This window comes from Phascolarctos cinereus, unplaced genomic scaffold (genome assembly GCF_003287225.1).
Source record: "Phascolarctos cinereus isolate Bilbo 61053 unplaced genomic scaffold, phaCin_HiC Scaffold_726;HRSCAF=1367, whole genome shotgun sequence".
Classification (NCBI taxonomy): Eukaryota; Metazoa; Chordata; class Mammalia; order Diprotodontia; family Phascolarctidae; genus Phascolarctos; species Phascolarctos cinereus.
Genome location: NW_027556098.1, coordinates 329,638,052 through 329,657,063, shown reverse-complemented (window position 1 = coordinate 329,657,063; position 19,012 = coordinate 329,638,052). Strand labels below are relative to the sequence as shown.

At 36.2% G+C, this 19,012-nt stretch overlaps 1 pseudogene; it reads right to left on the bottom strand.

The window, feature by feature from the left end:
• Positions 1-964: 964 nt before the first annotated feature.
• The window catches only part of LOC144454384 (ribonuclease H1-like), a 60,216-nt pseudogene continuing 42,168 nt past the window's right edge, over positions 965-19,012 (bottom strand).

Here is a 19,012-nt window from a genome sequence, read left to right as displayed (position 1 = left end):
ACTGAACATCCATTTTGGGCTTCTTCCCAAATCCCTCCTTGTTCCTACCTTTGTCATATACTTAAGATTTTTCTTAAATGGAAAAAGGGGTGTTTGTTTCATAAAGTAAAAATGGTATTTATCAGAAGGGTCAGGGGAGCCATAAACCAGACATTATGAATTAATGAAAAAACATGAATTGAATTCCTATTCCTACTAAGTTGTAAGTGCTATGCTCAATACTGGGGATGGATGACAACTACAGAAAGACAGTCTATGGTCAAGTTCACACTTGGGTGGGTGGGGAGGGGAAGACAACATATTAGAGAGCTCAGTTGCTGGGTAAATAAAAAGACTTTTAAAAGTTGTAAGTCCTAAAAGTTGTAAGGATGCATACCAAAGGGGCATATTACATGGCCCAGACAGGTATCTTTAGATTGTCAGAAGGTCAGATGATATCGGGATACTGTAGGGCATACAAGCAGGGCAAATGGTAAAGCCAGTAAGTCCTTAGAAAGCACAGATGGCAAGATTTGTTTCCCAGTCCATTTTACCTAAAGGAAAAGTTCGTGACTCCCATTACCCCAAGTCATGTGAGCAGTCAAGCAGTCTGGATTGGTTTCTAGGTGATCTGGAGCAAGAGTTGAGCAAGTCAGAGTTCAGTTGGATATGACAGAAATGAGGATGACTTCCTCTTTCTTATTGTTAGTACAGTGAACAATTTCTGTAGTTGTTTATAGTATGTTTATGGTATAGTATGTAGGTTTTTTTTTTGTTTATAGTATTGAAGAAAAATAGCACATAGAAAAATTGAGAAAGGATATGAAGTAAAAAAAATTACCAAAGAGAGCCATGGAAGATAGCTCAAATACAAGTTGGGGGGAGGGGTGGGAGAAGGGTAAAGAGAAAATAATTTGGAGATTATATTGCAGGGTTAAAAAGAGTGACACTTTAAACACCATCTCCAAGTATTGAGGTGAGTTTCTCACTTCTTTCTAGTTGCTTCTCTGGCTAATCTTTGAGCTTCAGCACTGCCTTCAACTTTTGGCTGAGCAGGTATATATTTCCACTCAACATCCATGTCCTAAGTCATGTTATCCAGCTTGGTGAATTGGTCTCTGGGGACAACATCTTTATTTTTACTTGTTTTCCAGCCATTTTCTTTCCAGTTGCCAATCCATTCATTCATACCTTTGGTGATAAGTTGGTTATCTGTGCACACAGTAAGTCTGTATTATTTTGGGCCTTTGCTTGCTCAATCCCTTTGGTAGCTGCTTCTAATGATGTTCTTTGGGTTGTCTGTCATCCAGAATGTGTACCACTTATGTTTAGATCAGGGTGTGGTCCCCAGTAGACACCAATACCTCCTTGCATCCCTTGTCTTCCATTATTTTTGCAGGCATCCTTGATATACACAGTGTTAGGGTCTACTCCCTGGTGTGGTTCCCCGTACCTACTTTCAGAACCTCTAGTCTGCCAACTGTAATCATAGATCCTTGGACTGTGTTTTCAACTAATCTCCAGTCTTTCCAAAGGCTTGGTGAAGAAATAAACTAAGTCAGACCTTCAGATGTTATGAACTTGCAAACTGTAAACCCAGCAGTTTTTTGAGGGATTCACTTGTAACTGAGGGTAAGTAGGATATAAAGAAAATTCTGCACTCTGCATTTTAGGCACAAGCCTGCCAGAAACAATTTTTATTAATGTAGATTATTCTAATCTAAGCATTTCTGCTTCTCTTCTCTTCTCTTCTCTTCTCTTCTCTTCTCTTCTCTTCTCTTCTCTTCTCTTCTCTTCTCTTCTCTTCTCTTCTCTTCTCTTCTCTTCTCTTCTCTCTCTACATATACACACACTATTGCAGTATATTAGACAAAATTTCTAATGAGATAAAACATAGTTATAGAACTTAGGTCAAAGTTCAGTTAACATTTTGCCTCATAAAAGAAAACACTAATTACTTCACTTTTGGCATATTCTTGAAGAATAATTTTCCTAAAGTAATTCAGTCTCTCTTTAACTATTCCCTTTAAGGATTCTTATTTTTAACTTGTCAGAAGTCAAATTGAGATACTTCCATTAACTTAGGTAATCAAAGAAAAACTTACTTCTTTTAGTGTGACATGACCCTGCTCCAGGCAACGTAGTTCAGTCAAGAGCCTTGCCCTTTTCTGGTTATCACTCTGATTACTTCAGGAAAGAGCTGATCAGAGACAGGCTGGCAGGAAATAGTTTCCTAATTGATGGTTAAAGAAAGACAGATAACTTTTCTTTCAGATTACTTCAAAGGCTTTAGACAAGGATATTATTCAAGCCCTCTATTGATGTTTCTAAAAGAAGGAATCTGAGAGCCTCTATCTGCTTCCATAAGGGAAAGCTTCAAGGAATAGGTGGCACCTGAATTAGGCTTTCCAGTAGAGAGAGGTGTAGATGGAGTCTACTGTAGGACAGGAAGATGTCAAATACAAATGTATGGAGGTGGGAAAGTATAAGGTGAGAATGGGGGAGAGCTGGTACTGCAATTGGGTTGGAATGTAGATTGAGTGAAGTGCAACATACTAGTGAGGACATTTGAACCCATACCATGCCAGAAGTGGTTGAAGGAATTGGGGATTTTTAACCTGGAGAAATGAAGACTTAGGAGGGACAACTATCTTCAAAAGTCTGAAGGAATGCTTTGTAGAAGACTTTTACTACTTGGTCCCAGGGCAGAAGTTTTTAAACTGAGGTCTGTGAACTTAAAACAATTTGAAAAAATAACTTTAAAAATTTTCAGCATATTTCAGTGTACCTGGTTTTCTTTGTAATCCTATGTGTTGCATTTTATGCATTTAAGGACATCGTTCTAAGAACTCCACAGGCATTATCAGACTACCAAAAAGGTACATGATGGAAAATAAGTTAAGAACCCCTGCTTCAGAGAATAGATTTTGGAATCATGGGAGGAAATTTTCAGTTCAATTTTTTTTTGGAAAAACATTTCTCTCTCTAGTGTTGATGGTTATATTTTGATTATAGTTTCTTTTTTAGACTAAATTAGATTTTACAGTAGTTATACTTGGGTTTAATGGACTCAGAATAATGAGTTCCTACTTAACTATTACTGTCATAATGACTGAAAGCAGGAGGGTGCCCTTGTGCACACGTGGTCATCAGAAATTAGCTCAAATTCATTGATTCATCAACAAGGCCATAAACAAAAGATTTGGCTTTTGGACAACTACATAAGTTATATTGTTCATTCACATTTTCCAGATATAAAAGGACTACTTGACAGCTGCCTGGTCTCCTGCACCCGATTACCCCTGAACCTCACTTTTAGATAGAATCCCTTTATACATTAAGAAAAAATTCAATTTAATTTGAAGCCCCATTTATGCTCATACATGAAAATCAAAGACTAAACTCATATTAAGTCTTCAGCTTAAAGATTTATCTCCGTTGAAATTGAGGCTGTTACTGTTCCAGGCTATATATTTTCTGACTTTCAGACTACTTCTGCGTTAATCGTAATGCATCAAATAGACATAAGGCCTCTGCTATTTTGTTTTTGGAGGCCGTGTTGCTTAGTGGGAGCCAGGAGACCTGAAGCTAAGTTCTGGCTCTTCCACTTACTAGCTGCATGACCTTGAGTAAGCCTCTTCACTTTCTATGCATGAAGTCCTTAGATTAGATGATCTCATGGGCCCATTTCAGCTCTGACATTTTATTTTCCATTTGGCCACAGACCACTGCCCATGATAAATACACCTGTTTCTCTGTTTTCAAAGCTCATTCTGCCCTTTGTTTCCTGAAGCAATTGGTTGAAACTAAGGTGGCTAATGAAATGTTGTGAAACATGCTATCAAATAGGTGAGTGATCTAATTTCACTGTGTCAAAGACCTCAGTTCTTGACTTCATGGGTGTGCATAATTTTAAAAAGAGAGGTGTCAATAGTTTATTGGATAAATTCCATTTCATCCAGTTCTTAATGAGAACATCCTGAACCCAAATTGCCTTATATTCAGAGCAAAACCCAGCTCCTCAGAAGGATTTAACACTAATGGCAAGTTGTGGCTGTCATCTTTTTGATGCACAAATTGGAGGGAAATGGGAAAAGGCATTATGAGAGTGAATTATATCTCAGTTTCTCTTTCGCAGGAGCTCAGGGCTTGGAGGACATAGCTAATCTGGTGGAATCCACTTCTAGAAGCATCTTAGATTTCTCTCACAGCTGTTACTGGTGCATCTGTTCTATTTGTCCCCAGCCTCCTCCCTACCCACTCATTCCCTCAGGTCATTCTGCTTAGCAGAGGGAAGGGAAAATCATTTCTCAAATATTCATTTGATGATCATGCTGTAACTCTTCTAAATGTGATTTTCTGAATAATGGCACCCTCAGTATGTCAACATGAATAATCAATCAACAAGCATTCACAAAGCACCTACTATGGGGGAAGGGAGTAAACATTTATATTGTGCCTACTATGTGTCAGGTGCTGTGCTAAGCACTTTGCAAAATATTATCTCAGTTGATCCTCACAACAACCTTGATAGATAGGTACTGTTTTGCAGTTGAGGAAACTGAGGCAGACAGAGGGCAAGTAACTTGACCAGGATCACACAGCCAGTAAATATGTGAGATCAGATTTGAACTCAAGTCTTCCTGACTCCAGGCCCTGTACTCTATCTACTATACCACCTAACTGCCCTTGACAATGGGTCAGGTACTTTACTAGGCACTGGGGATACACACAAACATGAGAGAGACCCTGCCCTAAAAGAGTCCTTATTCTGTTGGAAGAGACAACATGTTCATGAATAAGTAAATGTGGTGTGTGTTGTGTGTGTGTGTGTGTGTGTGTGTGTGTGTGTGTGTGTGTGTGTATATATATATATGTATATGTATATATATACACACATATAGGTATGTATGTATATACATGTATATATGTGTGTATATAGAATCAATATATATTGACTAAATATATATTCTCTCTCTCTATACACACATAGTCTTCAATCACTGATTATGGGAAGCACTAACATCCAGGCGAGACTAGGAAAGGGCTCTTGACAGGTGACCCTTGAGCTGAAACTTGAAGGGAGCTAGGTGTCTCAAGAGGCAGCGGTGAGGAGGGAGAGCATTCTGGGCATAGGAGACAGCCTATGTAAATGCACAAAGATAGAAGATAGAATGTGTGTACAGGGAAGGGCAAGGAGGTCATTTTGTCCTGAGCACAAAAAGTACGAGGATGTAAATTGTATGAAGTTTTAAATGCCAAAGATTAACTTGTATTTGATTCTAAAAGCAATTGGGAGTCATTGAAGCTTCCAGGACAGAAGAGTGATGGTCAGGCTTATGCTTTAGGAATATTAATTTGGTAGCTGTGCAGAGGACAGATCAGAGCAGAGAGAGTTTGCGTATCAGGAGACCAATTATGATAGTTCCGTGAGAAGTGATGAGGGGCTGGACTAGGTGGTTATAGAACAGGCATTCTCATTAGTTTGTTTCTCCTGCAAATATTGGATTAATCTTGAATGAAAACATCCAAATCAGCTTTAAATGGCTCTACACTATTAGCCTGGGAGTTATCTACCAGCAAGTCTTCCAGAGGAAAATTAGTTGTTTTGCCTTTCTGGCTGGTACCATCTGCTTTACACTTCTTTATCATCCTATTGAACTAGAACTTGTTTTTTGTTTGTTTTTGTTCTGTTTCCTTTTACCTTGAGGGCAAGCAACTTTTGCTATCCTATGTTCTTTGGTCTATTTTTATTTTTAATCTCATTAAAATTTCCTATTCTGCTGGTTGGAGAAGAAATGGAATTATAAAGTGAAACTTAGGTTCAGGAGAAACATTTGAACTCTGCAAAATGAACAAAACAACCTTGCAATTAGAACTGTCTGAAACTAGAATCAATCAGCAAGCCCTTATTAAGGGCTTACTCTGTGTCAGTTATTATTCTAGGCACTGAGATTGCAAAGGCAAAGAAGCTTATAGTCTATAGGGGGATAAAAAGTACAGACCTATGTATATAAAAATCAATATAAAATTTCTCCCTCTCCCTGGGGAAGCAAATTAATTTCCATTAATTCTAGCAGCTGGTCCTTTATAATCTTGACAACTGCTAGGTGAGATCAGGAAGGACTTGTGTAAAAAGTGGGATTTGAATTGAGCTTTGAAGGAAGCTAGGGATTTAGTAATGGAGGTAAGGAAGAATGCAATCTAGGCATGAGGGATAACCTGTTCAAAGACAGAGAGAAGGGGGACAGGATGCCATGTGTGAGAAACAGCAAGAAGGCCAGTTTGGTTCAATTGAAGGAGGAAAGAAGCATTTATTTAGCATCTACTATGTACAAGGCACTGTGTTAAGAGCTTTACAGATATTACCTTATTTGATCCTCATAACAACTTTGTGTGTCAGGTGCTATTATTACTCCATTTTACAGTTGAGGAAACTGAGGTAAACAGAGGTTAAGTAACTTGCCCAGGGTCAACACGGCTAGTGTCTCTCTATCCATTGTGAAGGATAATAATATACAATAAGGGTAAGGATAATAATGTATAATAAAACTGGAAAAGTAGATCGGAGCCTTGCTGTGAAGGACTTTATATAATGAACATAGGAGTTTTCATTCAGTGATGGATGCAAAATCACTTCCAAGGAATGGACTAATTTGAGAAGTAATGAATCTATTATCACTGAAAGCACTCAAAGACTAAATGGGACTGGGGTGGTATAGTGTGGTATAGAGATTTGTAATCCTGACTCTACCACTTACTATCTGGATAGTTTTGGGCAAGTCATTTAACCCTGTTTGCCTCAGTTTTCTCATTTGTAAAATGAGTTGGAGAAGGAAATGGCAAACCACTCCAGTATCTTTGTCAAGCAAACCCTAAATGGGGTCATATGAAGAGCTGGACAGGACTGAAACTACTGCACAACAACAACAGATGTTTCAGGGAGCAGCTGGGCCTCTTATGGACCTATGTGATTGAACTTTTAGATGATGGTGCTATGAGAACATCAACTATGCTTTTTCTTGAAACAGGTGATTTCTTCATTTTTAAGCACTTAAATTAATTAATTTATTTTGCATATGGGTAAAGGGTTAATTGAGGTAAATTGAATATTTGATGCAATTCATTCTTCTCTCTGATAAAGCCCCATAAGCCTGGGTTAGGACTGTTATGGACCAATGTTTCTTCAAGGAATTCTGCCCTCAATGCTAACATCCTGGCATTCTTTAAGGCTATTGCCTAGAAGACCTATGGAAACCCAGAGTCTAAGTCAGCTTTAGAGAATCAATCCCCAGTAGTTTCAGTGTTTATTGGACTAATTTTATCTGGCTTTGGTATTTTGATACCTTTTTTATCTTTCTCCTGTCTCCATTCTATCCCTCCCCCATATTCTTTAGATACTATATTAATTGTACAGTAGGATAGAATTTATAATGAATTAGGGCATATGGGACTAACTTGGATCATAGGACTTCTGGAAAGGAAAAGTTTGAGGGAAGTTTTGTACTGTATGAGCAGGAATAGTGTGCTGGTAAATGTTTAACAATAAGATTTCTGTTTCCCCCTCCCCCAAACCCACACCAAATGTATGCATGACATACTCTTAGGTTGAATTTGCATTGTTAACATTTTTCCATCATTTTCTTAAATTTAGAGACAGTCAACAAAACAATAAGTCAAAATCTGACTTACAGTTTGCTGATTTCTGAGATTCAAATGCTAACACTGAACAATTTAACTATTAGCTCTCTAGAGCTAGTTCAAGCTGGCTCTAGAACATTTCTGTAAGAGGATTAGTGGCAGAAACCAGCATTAGCTATTGGTAGTTTTTAGATAAGGAGGGTGTGTGTGTGTGTGTGTGTGTGTGTGTATTTGTGTGCGTGAAAAATCCACTAGCACTGTATTTTGGGAGCCTCAGATACTGTGCACTGGGTTGCATTTTTTTCTCCTTCTTTAATGTCTTATTGAAATAAATTCTGCCTCTGTTGACATAAGTATTCTTCAACTTTAATTATATAAGAAGTGATAAGCTACAAAAGAAGAAAGTCTCTGCTAAACTTTGGAAATCTGCAGAATCCCCCAAAGAAGGAAGAGCTAGTGAGCTTCTTGAGTTGATTTTATTCATTTCTACTAATTCAATTGCCTTTGGATTTTAATCTTTTGAAGAGTTATATTGGTTAAAGATGAACCTTTTTGAAACTTCCTTTTTCCCTAGTGTAGATGAAAAGAATGCTATAGGCATTCTGGGAAGCTGAGGGAACCATTCTCAGTCATCATGCTCTGTCTTGTGCTGTGGGAAAGACTGGCTCCAAATCATTTCTTTCATTTGGGTAAACATATTGTAATTGCACCCATTGCCTTTATAATCTTAATGTTTCATCTTCAGTGGCACCCAAGTGGCTTTGACATTCGTATTGCATCCCAGAGTACCCATCCTCACATTCAAGAAGGATTTTATTGGGGTAGCCTTGATATTCTGAACTATTTATAGCTGTGAAAATTTAATTTTTAGTGCTACTCTTCTTTCTCTCTCCCCCCTCTCCCCCCCATTTAGTAAATCCACTCCTGCAAATAGTTTAGGGTAAACAGAACTTTTCTAAAAATATCCCAGATTTGGCCCAGCTGAGTGCTGAATACCAAAAGAGGGCTGTGCCTTTGACTCTAAGTAGTAACATTTTGTATGCTATGTATTTTCTAGGGAATCTTGTATGAACCTAAGAACTGGATTAGAAACCAGCTGTCACAACTGAGCACTCTGCCACAAGGGGAATGTTGGTTGGGATGGTGTGCTGAGGAGACACACTTAGAGATGACAGCCTCTAGGAACAAAGGCATTTGTATTTAGAAGCCTGCTTAGCTTCAGCTCTCTCTTCTAAACATTTCCATGGAAACCAAGGAAGTTCTTGTCCACTGTAAGTGACTTAATTTACTTTCTAATTGACTTGAATATGAAAAATGAGACTGTACTTGGTGATTTAAAATATATCCTTAATGATTTGATCATGTATATTTAATTCAGGCTCCTTTAATATACCATTTGGTCTACTTGATCTCCTTCTCCCTGTTTATTGCTAAGGAAATTTCCACATTGATGGCCCACTCTTTGAAGTTATAAAATAACAGATGTGAGTGCTGAGAAACAATCTCAAAGTCAATTGGTAACTTGGGTCTTCCCTTAGAAATTGCATTGTCCTTTGCCTGCCAGGATGTGTACTGCATTCTAGCTTGGTTGGTAGGTAGCTTTGAAAATGATTAAGTTTCTTGGTGTAAGTATTGGAGTCCAGCTAGTAACTTGGGCTGTCATCTTGATATGATTTAAAGCACCAGATTGCAAGTTACTGTAATATGATGCATTAAATATTGATCGGCTTTAAGAGGAATGTGGTAGAAAGTGTCTTGTTTCTAAGTGGTGTTCCTCTGTGATTTGAGGTGGAACAGCTGCAAACACTTATTTTCCTTTTATGCTAATATGAGTTAACTATTTTGGAAGTGGTTGCTCAGTTGAAGGAATCTACTCTTCCTATGTTTATGTGTGAATACATAGGAGCAAAGGATGTCAACCGATAGTGTCATAATGTCATTAAATTATTAGATAGCATATAGCAGGATGAATTGTGAATTAGTTTGTGGGGCAGGCATAACAAATATGGACAATGGAAAGGTGAGACTAGTTAAGCTTTTATTTTGAAATCATTCTCTTGCTATTCTGCATATATTTTGAATGGTCAATGAACCTATCCCACTGGAGTGAAGTGTTCCATGAACAGCTTTTTCTTAAATCATATTGATTCTGGTGGGTTTTTTTTCCCCTAAAGTGTCTCTGCATGTCACACACTCAGTCCCATTCCAGAAAAATCTGCCTCAGGGAAAAAATAATGTCCGGGAACAGTTGATGCTGGACAGCTGTAGGTAGGGGACGTAATCAAACATACTAGAGTTTGGCTGATGAATTCAACCACAAACACTCCCTCAACCTATATACAGGCTCTCCATTTGTCACCACCACCATCAAGATCAACAATAATAAAAAAAATTCTTTAAAGGAAATAAGTTAATATTTCTTCTAAACAAATTGCTTTTTGAAGAGCAATTTAGAATCTGCTATGGTAATTTTGTTTAATAAAACTACTAGAAAGAATATATTAAATCAGAATGGATAATATGTTAGAGCTAGAAAGGTCCTCAGAAAACTAGTCTCGGTACCTTCACTTTACAAAAGACAGATGAAGTGGCCCGATGTCACATGGTACAAATAGTTGACAGGTGAACTTTTTGTTTGGATACTGCACAATATATTTCCCATGAAACTGACAGTTACTTGAGAGCATACCTGTTATCTTTGTGCTTAATATCTAATTTGATATTAGTACTCAGAGGATGATTAAAGTTATTTCTTTAGTTGTAGGTATCTATCAAAGATCCATATATGAATGTACTTATGGGAGATACTTTACATGGGGCAGCTAGGTGGCTCAGTGATAGAACACTGAATTTGGAATCAGGAACACTCATCTTCATTAGTTCAGATCTGGCTTTAGACACTAATTGTATGACCCTGGGCAAGTCACTTAATCCTGATTGCTTCATCTGTAAAATGGGCTAGAGAAGGAAATGGCAAACCACTCCAGTAGCTTTGCCAAGAACACCCTAAATGGAGGCATGAAGAGTCGGACATGACTGAAACAACTGTACAATAACAATGAAAATCTTGTATGAAGAAAACCTTTGGGGTTGTATTTTGTTTATTGAGTTGTTCTATCATAATGCATTTGTTCAGTGACTACTATAGTCTAGGAGCTCTGGTAGATTGGGTATAAAAAAAAAACAAACTCAACATCAACTCAACATCAACTCAACAACAATAAAACAGTCCCTTCCATAAAGAGTTTACATACTAACAGACAATGGAATAAACATTTATTAAGTGCCTACTGTGTGCCAGGTACTGAGGTAAGCTCTTTACAAATATTATCTCATTTGAGCCTCACAATAATCCTGTGAGGTAGGTGCTATTATTGTCCCCATTTTACAATTGCAGAAACTGAGGCAGCAGTTAAGTGATTTGCCCAGGGTCACACAGCTTGTGAGTATCTGAGGCTAAATTTGAACTTATGTCTTCCTGAGTACAGATCTAGTGCTTTACCCACTGTACCATCTAATTGTCTTTGCAAGACAACATGTATGTATATAGGTAAAAACCAGATGATTATGCAAATTAGGAAAATTAATAAACAATGAAGAAAGCATGATTTTACATCCTTCACACCTTTGTCTGTCATGTCACCATAAAGAGTTGGTTTGTTGTAGAAAATTATATTGTAAAAACCTAGAATTTTTCTCTTCTCATGTCTTCATTAAGGATATCTTTAATGTGGATGCAGACACTACTCTTATAAAGATTTTACAGAGATGAGGAAGCAGGCATATGAATGTGGGTCAGTAATTATTGATATCTTTGCAGTTGTATTAGAGCTGCTGAATACCCATATTTTTTTCAATTTCTTTTGGCATTTTACCATATTTGATCAATTCTTGAGATATGTCAATACTATGCATATATTTGGTTAGCTTCAGATTTTTCAACTTCATATTAAGTATCAGTACTACTTTATTTTATGGTATGCACTGACAGGATCACAATCAGAACTTAGCAACTTTTGAAATTACAGCACATTCCAAATTATCCTTCCACCTCCTCTACTTTCATTCACACTAACCTTTCTCTTTGTTCTTTCCCATTCCATCTTATCACTCTAGCATGATATCTACTCTTGACTGCATGGTCTGCCACTTTAATATTTCACTGGCTACCATCCCAAATCTTCTATTTCCCCAACTTTCTGCCATTCCTGACCTGGGAGTCTTTATTTATTCATAATCCCCGCCATCGACTTCCAGGGTTGCAGAGTGTAAGTGATGAAGATCATGAAATCAACTTTACCCACTACACCTTGGTTACATGACAGTATCTGGGACCTCTTTCCTGCTTAATAATCTGACTACCCTTCTTCAGCTCTCTACCTCATTCTTCAAAGCATCTCTTCCAAATCTTGTCTTCTCTCACTTTCCTTACCCCCTTCACTGTTCCTCAAAATTTCTTAGCACAAAATTTCTTTCCCTTCTGCCCACAGAAAGAGTAACCTTTACTTCTCACCAAAGCCAGTTCCTCAACCTTAACCTTTGATTTCACATTGTCCTATCTCTACTAGGACCTTGTCCCAGTACCTATCCCTGTCCCCTATCTTTCTCCCATTTATGTAATGATAATAATAATAATAATAATAATAATAATAATAATAATAATAATGATAATAAAACCTCATTTGATCCTTTTAGCTCATCCAACTTGTAGTCCATCTTGTTCCTATCCTTAAGAGTTAAACTTCTTGGAAAGTGTTGTCTGTACCTCATGCCACTGCTTTACTACCAGTTGAACCAGTTGAAATCTGACTTCTGTTCCTACCATTCTCCTGAAGCTTCTCTCTCAAGGGTCACTAGTTGCCTCTTAATGACCAAGTATAATGGTTCCCCTTCCCCACCTAGCATTCTTGAATTCTCTTCTAACTTTGCCACAATTCTTCCCTTGGCTTCGATGTATAATTTCTTCTTCCTTTGATTTTCCCCTTCCTTTCTTGTATCTCTTCCTGGATCTTAATTCTCTTCTGAACTCCTTAATGTGGGGGTTCCTTAAGGTTCTGTCACTGACTTTTCCACACACTTCTATTTTGCCATCTCATTTGGTCTCGGGGGTTCAATCATCACCTCCATATAGTCAACTCTTCAAATCATGTTTCCATTACTGACCTTTATTCTAAGCTCTAGACCTGTAACTCTGATGGGATTTTGGATCTCTTCACTTAGACATTCCAGTGACACTTCAAACTCAGAATGTTCCCAACAAAGCTCATCATTTCCTCTTGAAAGGTCTTCTTCCTTTTTTATTGCACTACCTCTTTAATGTTACTATTTATTCTGTCTCCCATGTTTCCAGTAATGGGATTATTTTTTGATTATTCCCTGTTTCTCTCCTTCATTAATCACATTCAATCAGTTATTGAGTCTTGTTGCTTCCATTTGCTCAGCAACTCTCCTCTGTTTTCTTACCAGATTTTCCAGATTCCAAGGTTAGCCTTCTATCCATCATAATACCATGATATCTCTTTTGGATGAACACTTAAACATTTAAAAATTAATATCTTTTGTTTTTGCATCACCTTCATTTCCAAATATATTTATCTTCCTCCCTTCTACCAAGAAAACCATTCCTTCTAACAAATAATTTAAAAAAAGGGAGGGTGGAGAGGAAAAAAAAAGCAGTTCAGCTAATCTAACCAACACATTGATTGAAATTAACAGCATATGTGATGTTCACACCCTTAGTTCTCCACCTCACCAAGGAAGAAAACAAAATGCATTTAAAAAAATTTTTAAACTGATTTTTGTTGATTTTTTAAAATATTCCTTAAATTTGCCACATATTCCTCTATTTCCCCCTTCTAGAGAGCTATCCCTTATAAAGAGGAAAATAATTTCATCAAAGCCAATCAACATATTGAGAAAAATCTATTATATGCAATGTTTGGCACCTATTGACCTTTGCAAAGAAATAAGTGGAGGCATTAAATTTCTTCTGACTCCAAGCTTGTTTTTTATACTTTTGAAGTTTTAAATTTGAATTGTTTTGTAGTAGTTGTTCCTTTCATTTATATTTTTATAGTTATTATATATATTGTTTTCCAGGCTTTATTTACTTCACTTTATACCAGTTCATTTAAGCCTTTCTGTGGTTCTTTGTATTTACCATCTTATAGCACAGTACTATTTTATTATATTTACATATCACCATTTTTTTAGGCTTTTTAGATTTTTTCCCATAATCAATGGGCATCTACTTTGTTTTCAATTCTTAGCAAAAGCAAAAAATGCTGCTACAAACATTTTGATGTATGGAGCCTTTCTTTTTGTCAGTGACCTCTTTGGGGTTTATGCCTAGCAGCAGAATGTCTAGGTGGACATTTTAGTCACTTTATTTAATGATTCCAAATTTATACACTGTGTAGTTGTAACAGTTCGCAGCTCCACCAAACAATGCATTGGTGTGCCTGTTTTTCCACATTTCATCAAACGTTGACTATTTATTTTGTCATCTTGTGCCATTTTTTAGGTGGGAGATTAAATGTTAGGGCTGTTTTGATTTCCATTTCTCTTACTATTAATAATTTGTAACATTCTTTAAATGGTTGTTAATAATTTGTAATTTTTCCTCTGAAACTCTTTGTCCATATCCTTTGGCCACTTCTTTATTAGGAAATGGCTTTTGGTCTTAAATATTTCTTAGTTGTCTATATATATTGGATAATAAACACTTATCAGAGATATTTGTTGCAAAGATTTCCCTCCTCCCCAGTCAAACACTTTCCTTTTTATCCTAGATTAATTTATTTTGTTTATTCAAAAGCTTTACAATTTCATGAAACAAAACAACCTATTTTATCCTGTGCAATTGCCTCTATTCCTGGTTAGTGAACAATTCATCACTTACCTATAGCTATAAATGATAAACAAACTGGTTTTTAAAAATAAAAAAACTTTTTTATGGTATAGTCTTTAATATTTAGAACACCTTTCCATTGTAGAATATGATATATGATATTTGTTTAGCCTAATTTCTGCCAGATTGATTTCCAGTTTTCCCAGTAGTTATTATCAAATAAGGAATTATTTCCCAGGTAATTTTTTTTTTGAGTTTATCAAACTCTGGATTATTGCATTGTGTTATTTCTGATTCTCTCTTTTCCAGTTTGTTCTATTGATTTTAAAAAAAAATTTTTTAACCAATACCAGATGTTTTTGATGATTGCTGCTTTATGATTTGGTTTGAGGTCTAGAAGTTTTATTCTTCCTTCATTCCCACCTTTTTATTTCAGTATTTCCCTTGGCATTCTAGATATTTTTGTCCCTCTTAATCACTTTCATTATTATTTTACCTAGCTTCCTAAAGTCTCAATTTGGCACTTTGATAGGTCCAGCATTACATCTATGAATTAACTTTGGTAGCACCATCATTTTTATTACTGATATGGCCCAGCCATTGATTATTCCTCCAGCTGTTTAATTTGTTCTTCATTTCTCCAAAGAACATTTTATAATTGAATTTATGCAATTATTGAATGTGCTTTGGTAGATTGACTCACAAAGTTTTATACATTTTGTAGTTATTTTGAATTTAACTTCCCTTTCTATTATTGTCTTAAAGATTGTGCCATTATTACATAGAAAAGCTGTTTATTTTTGTGCATTTATTTTGTAGTCTGCAATTTTGCTGAAGTTGTTAATTATCTCATTTAGGTCCTTTGCTGATTCGATAGGATTTTCTAAGTGAACTATAATATCATCAGCAAATAAGGAAAGTTTTGTCTCCTTTTTGCCTATCTTTATGTCTGTATTTTTAATTCCCTTGTTTTATTCCTAGCATTTCTTGAACTATATCATATGAGAGAGTAGGAAAAAGGGGCATCCTTGCTTTACTGCTGGATTTTTCAAGAGTTTCTAATATATGTCTATTTCATATAAAGTTTTCTTTTGATTTTAGATAGGCACTTTTTATGTCAAAAAAGATTTCTCTCTGCCTATAATTTGAAGAGGTTTTAACATAAATGTCATATTGTATCAAAGATGTTTTTTTTCTGCATCAATTGAGATAATAATGTGGTTTGAATTTTTTAATATGATTATGTTATTTTCCTAATCTTGAACCATCCTTACTTATCAATCTATTTTGCTCGATAATGATAATAGGTAGCATTTATATAAAGCTTTAAGATTTGCAAAGTGCTTTACAAATAGTATTTTTATCCTCATAACAGACCTGTGAGGTAGTACTATTATTACCCAATTTTATAGATGAGCAAAATGAGGCAGACAGGTTAAGAGACTTGCCCAGAGTCACATCACTAGTAAGTGTCTGAAGCAGGATTTGAACTCAAGTCTTCCTGATTCCAGGCTCAGTACTTTATCTAGTGTACCGCCTAGATGGTCAGAATGAATAATTTCTTAGATAAATTACTGTAGTCTTCTTGCCAGGTTGATTTAAAATTTGTAGATCTATTTTCATTAATGATATTGGCCTGTAGTTTTCTTTCTTTGCTGTATCCTTCTCTGGTTTGGGTATCATTCTATTAAATAACTCTATTAAAGAACAGAGGGAAGTTCATTTTCTAATATCTTCTTCAAGGCCAGGCTTAATCATTATTATTATGTAGCATCTAAGGTATTTTTGTTCTTTCCATTTATGTTGTAGTCATGTTGTATGTAATTTCCCTATTTTTAAAAACTCTGAATTGTTTCCTATAGGTCTGCGTATGCTTCTCTGAAATATTGATATTAATAATTTTTACTCCATAGTAATACTCTATTGTATCCATGTACCAAAATTTATTTAGCCATTTCCAATCAATGGGTATCTCTTTTGTTTCCAGTTCTTACCAAAAGTGCTAATATAAATATTTCTTTCTATTTTTGGCTTCTTTAGGATATATACGTAGTAGTGGGACCTCTAGATCAAAGGATATAGACATTTTGGACACTTTATTAGCATATTCCTGAGGATTTTTCAGAATGGTTAGATTAATTCCCAGCTCTGCCAAAATCAAGGTGCCTGTTTTTCCATTACCTTTTCATATTTACTATTCCTCTCTTCTGTCACCTTTGCCAGTCTTCTCAACATAAGGTAGAACCTCTAAATCGATTCATTTTATATTTCTCTCATTAGAGATTTATAGCAATGTTTCATATGGATGTTAATAATTCATAATTCTTTTGAGAATGGTTGCTTCATTTCCTTTAACTGTCTAGTGGATGAACACTGTTTCATAGTTACATTCTTTATGGCTAAGCATTTGGTGGCCATAGCGAATGAAAAGGAAGTTTGGGGAGTTATAGGTTTAGTTAGTGATCGGTAGACTAGAAACCATTCTTTCTCTCCTAATCAGATGGGAAAGACTTTGGTGTCAATTTAGCTGGAAAGGAATTTAGAGATCCTCTAGTCAAACCCTCTCATATTGCAGCTGGAAATGGAGGCCCAGAGAGGTAATACAACTTACCTAGAGTCACATAGCTAGTTAATGGTAGAACCAGGTCTAGAACCCACATATCCTAACTCAATCTAATTTCCCTTCCACTGCACTATACTGCTTATAATTTATTGATCTTATAATGGACTTTAACATGATCAAAAGATTTTGTCTTTGGTATTTATTAAACATCATTTTCCACTAAATTCACCAAGAAGGTTATGAAGGTACTACTCCATAATGTTCCCATCATTTTCATTTCAGATGGAGAAGCTTTTATCCATCTTGCTTGCCTATCAGCAGTGGAGTGAAGTATGGCCTTGTCACTCTAATTGACAGAAACCCACAGATTCAATGAGACCTAGAAACTGGCATTATTCATCTAGGAGACATTTTCAACTCATCAGACTCACAGCATCATAGAAAGTCCCTGAAACAGTAATAAAGGAGGAGCTTCCATGAGCTAATAATGATGCTCTAGAAATTTACCTTTGTGGGCATGGGCCCCCTACCTCCCTCTCACCCCCCACAAAAGAAAGAACAAAAGATTTTGTATTTATCATGAATACAGAGAACAGAGCCATTTAGTCCTGCACATGTCATCAGTTTTCATTAGCAAGACTGAGCTGAGAGCTGTCACACGATTATGCTTCCAGTGTGATCTCCAATAACTGTATTACCACATAGAGCAAGAACAAAAGGAAGATAAAGAAGGATCTGTTTTAGGGGAGAGAGGCAGAAAGAATCATGGTCATGGAACCATGTGTTTCAGATGCCTCTGAGGGCATAGTACAATCCTAGTTTCTCTCAGGTCCTTAATCTCTCTATGTTCATAATGATCAGAGCCCATACATATCTGAGCCCCTAAGAGCCAGAGTGGGCTAACCCAAGATCACACACTGCTGATATATGGAAATTATTGTCCACTAAAGCATCTAGATTTTTTTTTTCAGATGAGCTGTGGTGTTATAGTATTCCTTCCATCTTATGCTTGTAAAATTGATTTGTGAAATTAAAATTGATTCACTGAGCTCAAGGGTAAGACTTTTACATTTATCCCTATTAATTATCATCTTATTCAGTTTAGCCTCATGTTATAGGCCGGAGTTTCTTCATATCTTTTGTGTCATGGATCCCTTTGGAAGTCTTGCTAAACCTATGGACTTTTCTCAGAATAGTGTTTTTAAATATCTAGAATAAAATATATAGGATAACAAAGAAAACTTATTATATTAATTTTTCTGATGTGACCTCTCTGAAATCTAAGAACCCAAGATTAAACTGTTCTAAGCTATCGAGATTATTTTGGACCTGGATGCTGCCATCCAGTGTGAAGCTATCCCTCCCATTTTTTTTTTTACCTGGAAGCTTGATAAGGATTCTATCTGTGCCTTTATCTAAGTCACTAATAATGTCAAATAGCATAGAACCAAGTATAGATGGCTGGATCACTCCAATGGAGGCCCTCTTTCAAACTGACATCATGCCTTAATGATTGTTCTTTGGATATAGCTATTCAGTAAGTAAGGAATCTATCTAACTGTCTTGTCATCTACTCAACACAGTCTCATAAAAGCAGTAGAATCTCTTTTCTATAAACCAGAACTCAGTATAGAGTGGGCTGGCTTGGGCCCCATCCAAGGTTGCTAATTTAATGAAGTATTGTAAAAGCATTGTCATAATCCACCCATAAAATATTAGAACTCAGACAAGAGAGCTAATGTAATTGCTTTTAACTGTATATCACTTGTGTAATTACAATAAGTACTTATAAATGTTCCTAGGACTATAGATCTAGAGCTGGAAGAATAAACTTTAGGGGCCATTAGTTTGCCTTCTTATTTTTTGCATAAGGAAACTGAGGCTTAGAAGGTGAAGTGATTTGTTCTTGGTGGCAAGTGGCAGGGCTGGAATTGAACCATGGGTAAGATTTTAAATGAGATCCTCAGATTCCATATTCA